Source organism: Mastomys coucha, unplaced genomic scaffold (genome assembly GCF_008632895.1).
Source record: "Mastomys coucha isolate ucsf_1 unplaced genomic scaffold, UCSF_Mcou_1 pScaffold4, whole genome shotgun sequence".
Taxonomy (NCBI): Eukaryota; Metazoa; Chordata; class Mammalia; order Rodentia; family Muridae; genus Mastomys; species Mastomys coucha.
Genome location: NW_022196910.1, coordinates 4,648,311 through 4,657,837, shown reverse-complemented (window position 1 = coordinate 4,657,837; position 9,527 = coordinate 4,648,311). Strand labels below are relative to the sequence as shown.

The 9,527-nt window shown below is 40.7% G+C and overlaps 1 long non-coding RNA gene and 1 pseudogene across 2 annotated transcripts in view; both read left to right on the top strand.

Moving 5' to 3' along the window:
- LOC116075766 overlaps window positions 1–9,527 on the top strand; it is a 28,420-nt gene that overhangs the window by 12,848 nt on the left and 6,045 nt on the right. The gene's annotated exons all lie outside the window — the stretch shown is intronic.
- On the top strand, window positions 4,305–7,966 carry LOC116075753 (annotated as a pseudogene). Its single transcript, XR_004112710.1, has one exon. The product of XR_004112710.1 is annotated as a histone lysine demethylase PHF8 pseudogene (transcript).

Below are 9,527 nucleotides of genomic sequence, written 5' to 3'. Positions count from 1 at the left end.
AAAAAAAAACAAACTTAAAAAATCAAGTATTACATATAAAAAACAGAATGATTAACTGTAGTAGGAGTAAAAGATACTTTTTGAGTAGGCGTGAAGGCAAGATCCAAATAATGTATTACTTTTAAAAAAACAATGTATATAACATTTAGAGATGAAATAAGATTAGGAGTCCAAAGGAATGTGCCATTCCATCTAGATACAGAACTCTTCTGATGTATGTTTTGGAACTCTTAGAATCTACTGAAGGCTTATAAAATCCAGAGACAGCCATCAATGGTAAATTCTGATTGATTTCGTTCACTGTCTCCTTTTTTAGGCCTGTGTCTGCTTTGACCAGGGTCACATGGAAAGCCCATTTATCTACAAAATAATACCAGATAAATATCCTTATACCAGAGAGTCAGACCAGCTGGTGAAACAGAGGCCAAAAGTGGATCTATGTTTGGTGTTGATGCAGAGACGTTCTAAGGCTTAACACTGGGAACTCAGTATGTTCTGCTGTGCTCTCTACCCAGGGTAGAAAACTACCATTTAGCATCTGCAAATTCATAGAGGGACGATTTAAAGTTGGGGCATTTTAAGTGACTGGATAAATTTAATATCCTCTTATGCAGAAGACTGTCTGAATCATACACTTAGCCTAACCATCAGGACTTCGCTGTTGTTGTTTTTATTTTATTTTATTTTATTTTCAACTTCTTATTGATTCTTTGTGAGTTTCATATCATGCACCCCAGTCCCACTCATCTCCCCCTCTCCTCACGTCTGCCCTTGTAACCTTCCCCTTAAAGAAAATAAAAGACAAAACAAAACAAAACAAAAACCAGGGGCTGGAGAGATGGCTCAGCGGTTAAGAGCACTGACTGCTCTTCTGAAGGTCCTAAATTCAAATTCCAGCAACTACATGGTGGCTCACAACCATCTGTAATGAGATCTGAGACCCTCTTCTGGTGTGTCTGAAGACAGGTACAATGTACTTACATATATATAACAAATAAATAAATCTAAAAAAAAAAGCCAAAAATAAACAAAATTTTTGTTATTTTTGTTGTTTTAGATTGGGTCTCACTGTGTAGCTCAGGGTAGCCTGGAACTTACTATGCATATCAGGTAGTCCTAAAACCAAACAGAGATCTACCTGCCTCTGCCTCCTGAGTGCTAGAATTAATGACATAACCATGGAACCAGCAACTCCACAGACACCCAAACCAAAGCATTATCCAGAAGACATAGTGATAGCAACTACAGTTTCACCTCCCCCTAAAAAACATAACACAGGGCATACATAACATAACCTATCAGGGCATATTGGTCTCCAGCCTTTCATTGCTCTGTAGCTTCTAACTGAGAGTCCTGGCAGCACTGGGTCAAGTTTTCAGGTTCTTCTATCCCAGGACAAAGCACTGAGCCAGGGACATATGCTTAGAATAGAAGGAGAGACAATTTATAAGGAAAAGAAAATTATCCTCAATAGTGGGAGTAGGCTAGTTTGCTAGGGAGAAAGGTCAAAAGCATTAGACCTCAGGGTCCATGGCCCCATTTTAAGACATTTACCCACTTCTGCCATGTGTGTATATTGTAGGCTTTTTTTTGTGTACAGACTCTTTGCCGCATGTAGCCTAGGTGGGGAAGTGTTTCCAGACTTTCTTTGGCAATTGGCCTTTTTGTTTTCTTTTTTAGAAATAGCAACCAGAACTTTTTAACACTTAAAAATGAAAATCTATTTATTATTTTTATATATTTTTATTTTTTGAGATTAGAGTAAGATTTCACCATTTCTCCCTTCTTTCCTCCCTCCAAACTCTCCCATATATTCTTTCCTGCTCTCCTGCAAATTCATGGCCTCTTTTTTCACTTATTGTTATTGTATCCATAGTAAGCAGAATTTTATTTAAAAAATCATGCTCATAATAAAATTAATCAATTATATATGGATGTATTTAAGAGGAAAATGGAGTCTGAGAATGTAGTTTCGTGAATATAGTCCTTGCCTTGCAAGTAAATGTGAGAACTGAAGACTAAACCCATCTAACAGCAGGGAAGGCATGATGGCCACCTATAATCCCAACACTCAGAAGACAAAGACAGAGGATTTCCAAGGCAAATTGACTAATAAGATTAGCCAGAACAAGCAAGCACCAAGGTCAAGGAGAACCTCAATGAATAAAGTGGGGAATCGTCAAGGAAGACAGTGTGAACTTTGGGTCTACGCATATGCCCCACACAGATGTAAATAGTTACACATGTGTCACAGATGTAAATAGTTACACATGTGTGCATGCGCAAAAAGAGACAGAGAAACAGAGACAGAGCTGGAGACAAAGAGACAGAGACAGATGGAGACAAAGAGACAGAGATGGAGACAGAGACACATAGAGAGAGAGAGACAGAGAGAGACACACAGTCAGGCAGACAGACAGACACAGAGATAGAGACAGAGATTCAACTCCCTAAAGGAAGAAAGCTACAAAAGTATAAAAACATATTATGGATTTAAAAGAAGACATAAATAATGGAGAAAAATACTACCTTGATCTATTTGTTTACAAAGACTTTGTAAGACTGCCAGGTTTTTATTTTTATTTTATTTTAATTTTATATGTATTTTATTTTATTTTTGTTTTTTTTTTCCCCTGCATGTATTTTTGGTGCCTGGGGAGGCTAAAAGGTGTCTGACTTTATAGGGCTGGAGTTGAAGACTGTTGTAAACTGCTGTGTGGATGCTGGGAATCAAATTCAAGTCGTCTGGATGAACAGCAACTGCTCTTAACTGTGGAGTCATTTCTACAGCACACATTTTCCTTTAAAAAATAAGAAAGCTAATATTTTCTTTGTGTGGGCACAGTGTATGGAGGTCTGAGGAAACTTATGAGACTCAGTTCTCACCTTCCACCATGAGGGTCCCAGGGATTGAACTCAGGCTTGTGCATCTCACTAGGCCAGGTTGTTAGTTTTGAATGAGGCCTAGAACAACATGTGAACACAGATGCAAACTTCTCAATTAAAAAATTCAAATTAAGTTCAGCAGCACATAAATAAGGTAGGTAGTTTTGCTAATCAAATACCATTTATCACAACAATGAAATATTGATCATCACCAGGGTAGAAAATCTTTTACTTTTATTCACTGATTTATAATAGTTCCTTGCATATAATAGTTGTTCAATAAATGAGTAAATATAATAGATTCTTTACATTTTTTTGGCTACATTATAGGGAAACATCCACCAATTCCATGCCTCCCTTTTCTTTTCTTTCTTTTTCTTTTTTTGTCAGTTTCCCATTTGGCTTTTTTCATGAGAATATAATCATTAATTGATTAATTAAATGTGTGAGTGTTCTTCCTCAGTATTGTGGAAATCAGAAAACAACTTGTGATAGTTTTTCTTTCCCCCCACTATGTGAGGCTGGGGATTGAACTCAGGTCTTTCAGCTTCTATTATATCCTTGATGTGCCTGTCTTCAGTCCCTACTTTCCTCCCACAAAACCCTAAGTGATTGATTGCATCTTGAAGGCTGTCTCAAGATGCCTGCTGGTTACAAGCACAAAGCAACACAGCTTGTGATTCTGGAAGTGGCCAATGTTTCAAGCTTTTCTTGACAATCCCAGAACTCAAAGTGTGTGGTCTCTGGGGCTGTAGCCAGCCCCTTCGGGCCACTTCTTACTGAAGCCTTGCTCAATAGGTGAGTCTCTGGGGCTCACTCATTTCCCAGGGGTTGAGGAATTGTAGCCTGGAGACTGAAGAGATCCATGTAGGGTTTGCAATCAAGGACATTCCTCTTAGGTTTGGAGTATGAAAAGCTTTATTTCAGTCACAAAGGCATAAAGAGCCTCTCATAAATTTGGGGAGTTACAGAATGGAAATAAAATCTCGTCAAATAGGAGTACAAGAGAGCCCTTCTCAGTCTGAGGTGGCTGCTGCAAAGAAATGCATGGTATTTGGAGCTGTGAGGAAAAAAAATCTTTGCTTCAGGGTTTTGTTGTTCTTGTTTATTTACAGCAGTTTCAAAGAGATCGGGGATGTGAAGGAATCTCTGTCATGTTGAAAGTCTCAAAATTGAGGTTTATTTTAGGTTTGAGGATAATGATACTCATTACTGACCCCAACTCCAGGACTGTGACTTGAGACCCTCATCTTGTTTGCCTTGCCCTTAAAGACTTTGAGGTAACCTTCTAATAACCTGACCAGAACTGGAAGGATTTCTTGATCTCTTGTCCCTCCTATTTTTGTGGATAAGAGAGGGTCTCTTTCTAGGCCCATCCTTCACTCTTTATGCTGTAGTTTGCATCATAATGATGGGACTGGAGAATTCTAGAACCCAAGAAGCAAGAGACCAGCAACAAAGTGGTTACAGAAGCTTCTTAAGAGGTTTCAGGTATTTCTATGAAACACCAGAAAGATACCACCTGACTTCAGGGCCAAAGAAAGTGGCCTGGGAAGGGCTCAAAGGTAGAGCAGGACATAGAACTATTTCTCTGTTCTCTCACAGTGAAAGAAACTCTAAAGTCTGGGCCCCAGTGACCCATCATCAACAAGGGAGGATGTTTGCTGCTACCTTCTCATCCTCTTTTAACACCACAAACCTTGGTCTGCTCTAAAACCTGTGAGAATGGCCTCGGTGCCTCTGTATTGCCTTTGTCGACAGCCTTACAATGCGAATCACTTCATGATTGAGTGTGACCTGTGCCAGGACTGGTTTCATGGTAGCTGTGTTGGGATTGAAGAAGAAAAAGCTGTTGACATTGATATCTACCACTGCCCAGACTGTGAGGCTATATTTGGGCCTTCCACTATGAAAAAAAGGTATGGATCATCTAAAGAGCATGAAGCTCTCAAGAGGGAGCCAGTGAAGACTGGGAGCCCTATCTTTATTCAGCAAATCCAGGGTAAGATTTTTGACAGCTCTGACAAAGTGATTTTGAAGCCCACAGGAAGTCAGTTGACAGTGGAATTCCTGGAAGAAAGTAGCTTAAGTATACCTATCCTTGTCTTGAAGAAGGATGGGTTGGGCATGACACTTCCACCGACATCATTCACTGTCAGAGATGTTGAACAATATGTTGGTTCTGATAGAGAGATTGATGTGATTGATGTGGCCTGTCAGGCTAGCAGCAAGATGATGTTGGGAGATTTTGTGAAATATTATTACAGCAGGGAAAGGGAAAAGGTCTTTAATGTTATTAATTTGGAATTCTCTAGTACTAGGCTTTCTGACATGGTAGAGATGCCCAAGGTAGTTCGTAAGCTTTCGTGGATTGAAAACTTATGGCCAGAAGAGTGTGGCTTTGAGAAACCCAATGCACAGAAGTATTGCCTTATGAGTGTGCAGAATAGCTATACAGATTTTCACATTGAATTTGGTGGCACTTCAGTCTGGTACCATGTACTTAAGGGTGAGAAGATCTTCTACCTGATCCACCCGACAGATGCTAACCTGACCCTTTTTGAGTGTTGGAGCAACTCTTCTAACCAAAAGGAAACGTTCTTTGGTGACCAGGTAGACAGATGTTACAAGTGTTCTGTGAAGCAAGGACAGACACTTTTCATTCCTACAGGCTGGATCTATGCTGTGCTGACTCCTGTGGATTGCCTAGCATTTAGGGGAAACTTCTTACACAGTTTAAACATTGAAATGCAGCTCAAAGCCTATGAGACTGAGAAGCATCTGAATACAGCAAACCTCTTCAAGTTTCCAAGCTTTGAGACCATCTGTTGGCATGTGGGAAAGCACATACTGAACATCTTTGAAGGTTTGCGGGAGAATGGGAGATGTCCTGCGTCCTACTTCGTCCGTGGTTGTAAAGCTCTAAATTTGGCTTTTCAAGCCTGGACAAGGAAAGAAGTTCTGCCAGACCATGAGGATGAGATCCCAAAGACAGTGCAGACCATGAAGCTCATTCAAGATCTGGCTAGGGAAATTTGTCTTGTTGAAGATACCTTCCAACAGAAAATCCCAAAGACATGTACTACCTTTAGGCTCCAACAGCTCCATACCAATTGCTCTTCCTTAACTAGGCCAGCTCATTCCACTTCAGTATCCAAGTATACATTATCACTGCCCTCCAAAAGTGGTTCAGAAAAGAAAAGCCCAAAGTATAAAGACATCTTCAAGAAGAAAGAACAAATGAGCAAGGAGAGTCCAGCTCTGTGGCATAATAATCAACATAACTTTAATTTCATGGATCTCAATAATCATCAACAATGGAAGGTAGGCTCTTCCCAAAACGTAGAGTTTAACATCACTAGTACTTGTTTGAATGACTCAGATGATAACTCAAAATATGACAAAGTCTTTGATGGGAATGAGAGCCTGGCGCCTCTGTTGATGGCTAATGGCAGTACCAAGAGGGTTAAGAGCTTGTCCAATTCTTGTCAAGCCAAAATCACAGAGGAGGAAGATAAATCAAGGTTGGTGGAAGAACAAGTGGTGGTAGACACATTTGTCTTGAATTCAAATGATGAGCTGCAGACTGAAAAGACACTGGACAAAGAGAAAGTGAGTCTGGTAGTAAGACCAAAAATTGCCCCAAATTTGCCCCATGTGAAGTTTGACTCTGACCAAAACCAAAGTCATGAACCAGGGGAAACTGAGATCACCATTGTAGAGAACTATAAAATAGACGAGGAAATGGTGAAAGTGGTTGAAGGCAAGCTTAAGAATAGAAGTGAATCTGATGGAATTCTTGATCCACTTAAGGCCAGGAAACAGGTGGGAGAACCTGGCTGTGTTGTCCTCACTGATGACCAAGCCTCTTCCAGCAATAAGGAGGATATCCAGGACACTGCGTTCATGCCTGAATTACAATCTTCACCTCCCTCACCAGCTCCCTCCAATCTCCAGGCATTTCGGAGTGGGGGACAAGATCCAGGCAACAAAAGCCCCAGGAGTGTCTTGGGCACAGTGTCTAACAGTCCTGTTTCTCAGCACACCCCAAGGAAATGGCCCATCAAGCGGCTAGTATACAGGAAAAATGAAAGTGAAAATGCTTGTGTGAGTGAGCAAGACAGCTTAGGGTCAAGCTTCAAAAAACCTAGGTATATCTACTTATTCCTGGAATCTGATGATGACGATGACAACGACAACCCTGCTTTCAGATCTCCACCAAAGAAAAGGAAGATATCAAATAATGCCCCAAGGATTCCTCCAGTATATGAGAGCCCAACCCTACCGAAGCAGGACCATGCTGTACTCGAGGGCAACAGAGTTGGCTCCATTGAGATAGGCTTGGCTACAGCAGGTACAAAGATGGCACAACAGGTCAACCACAAGAAGTTCAATCTGACTAGTACAGGAAAAAGCAGCCAATAAACAGAGAAGATAAGACTTAAATCCATGTCCTCAAACTTCAGCTTTTCTGTTGCTTGATACTTAAGTGAATATATAGTTTAGTAAAAATATCCTATTTAAATGAATTTTACTATGGCTATGTTTTTAATGGGAAGTTCTAGAGAGTTGTAGAGTTTCTTAGAAATGCTTTCTAGGGTGTAACTGGGACCCAGAAGAGACCCAGCAGGTGAAGAAGCTCTTTTACTAAGACCTGCTTCTGTCGTTTACATCTCAGCGCTGCGTGTAACTTGGAAATAAAGGAATTTGATTGCTTTAAGTAAATTCAAGATGAAGAAAACAAACAAAAGGACCACAAAAATAAAATATAAGCAAAAGACCCACCAATATCTGTCTTGAGACTGTATATTTTTACAAATATTTGTGATTCTAATTTGAATTTTGCTTGGGTCTAGGAATCTTCTGCAATAGATTTCACCAAAATATATGTATTAGAATTCCACTGATACCAAACAGTTTTGATCAAGAATATGCTGCATTTTATTATTTCCCAAACATACATGTCACTAGTCAATCATAAGGTTGTTTTATGAAATCTGGGATGTCTGATGAATAATTAAAATCTTTGGAACAAGAAAAATGATATTTTGCCTAATACAAATAAAGGGAAACCTCTGTATTTTTGTTTAGATATAGCATATCTCTTAAAGAGTCACACACTCAAGGCTTGTGTCCAATGCTGGAGGTTAAAGGGAGTCTCTTGGGCTATAACTACTCTAACTTTATAATTTCAGTTCTTCACTGTTAGCTTCATAAGTAAACTGACTGTGGTTGGGAACTGTAACCAGCAGGGTTTATTAGTATGGCCCTGAACTGCGTATTTTGTATGAAGCACCTTGTTCTCTATTTCTCAACTTCCATGGAGTGCACATTCTTCTCTTAAACTGATTCTCATGGCTGTTCTGCCTTGTCATTGGCTCAAAGAAATGGAGCCAGTCAACCGTGCACTGATTCATTTGGAACCACTAAATCCACTATAAAGTTGCTTTTCTTAGCTATTTTAATGCTTTGCTTGCTTGTTTATTTTGTTTGGAGATATGTTTTTTCTAGACAGCCCTGGCTGTCCTGGAACTCACCCTGTAGACCAGCATGGCCTCAAACTCACAGAGCTCTGCTTTCCTTTGTCTCTCAAGTGTTACTTTTTAAGACATATGCTGCCTCATCAGGATTCTTAGCCAGTTTTTAAAAAGATGTTTTAATATTTTATTTCTATGAGTGTTTTCCCGCTGTGTACATGTGCAGTGTGTGCATGTCTGGTGCCTGCAGAGACTAGAAGAGGGTGTTTGATGCCCTAGAACTGGAATTATAGAAGGGTTGTGAGCTGGCCAAGGGTCATGGGAACAGAAATCGGGTCCTCTGTAAAAGCAGCTGGGTTGTGACCCCCAAGTTATTAGTGCTAGCTCTCCGTGGTTAAAACCTTACCAAATAAACACCAGTGTTGTGGATAGACAGTTTGTCCCTGCATTTCTTCCCACAGAAGCTCCCATTTTCCCTCCTGCCCCAGGCAAGCGCTATATGCAGGCAGCTGGTCTCTGTGCTGTGTCCCCCTGCAGCTAGCTCAGGGCTCCCTGCCCCTCCCTGGCAGCTCTGAGAGAACCCAGTCTAGTGTTAAAATGGCACTGACCATAAACCCCACTTAACGAAAACATCTCGTGGAGCAGAGTGTGCTAGCGGGAGACACCCTCTCCACCTCTGTGCCCCCAGAGCTGGCACTCTCGTCCTGATAAGCGGCCCAACTCTCCAGGCGCCTTCCTTGGGGCCTTAAAGAAATAACAAGTTCAAAGATCAGGTCCCCGTGTTTAAATCATAGAAAAAGGTAATCAGAATTCACAGACAATTGTGGCCAGCCGTAAAATCAGTTCCCGATAACCACATAACAGATACTCATTAATCTCCCTCTTAGCTTCAGTCCTGCCCTAGCAAATGTTTACAGCATTTCACTCCCCTGAGTGCGAGGCATGTGATCCGGGTCAGGACTCGAAATAAACAAAGACTCTTGTGCAAGTTGCAGCAGGCTTCGAAATTTTTGGGCTCATCTGAGTTCCCCATGGACTCGGGGCATAACAGCAGCACCCTTAACCATGGGATCATCTCTCCAGCTTCATTTCTTAGTTCTTTTTAGCATTACTATACAGCTCATTAATGCACTCAATTCTTTTTTTTTTTTTTCATGTGATAGT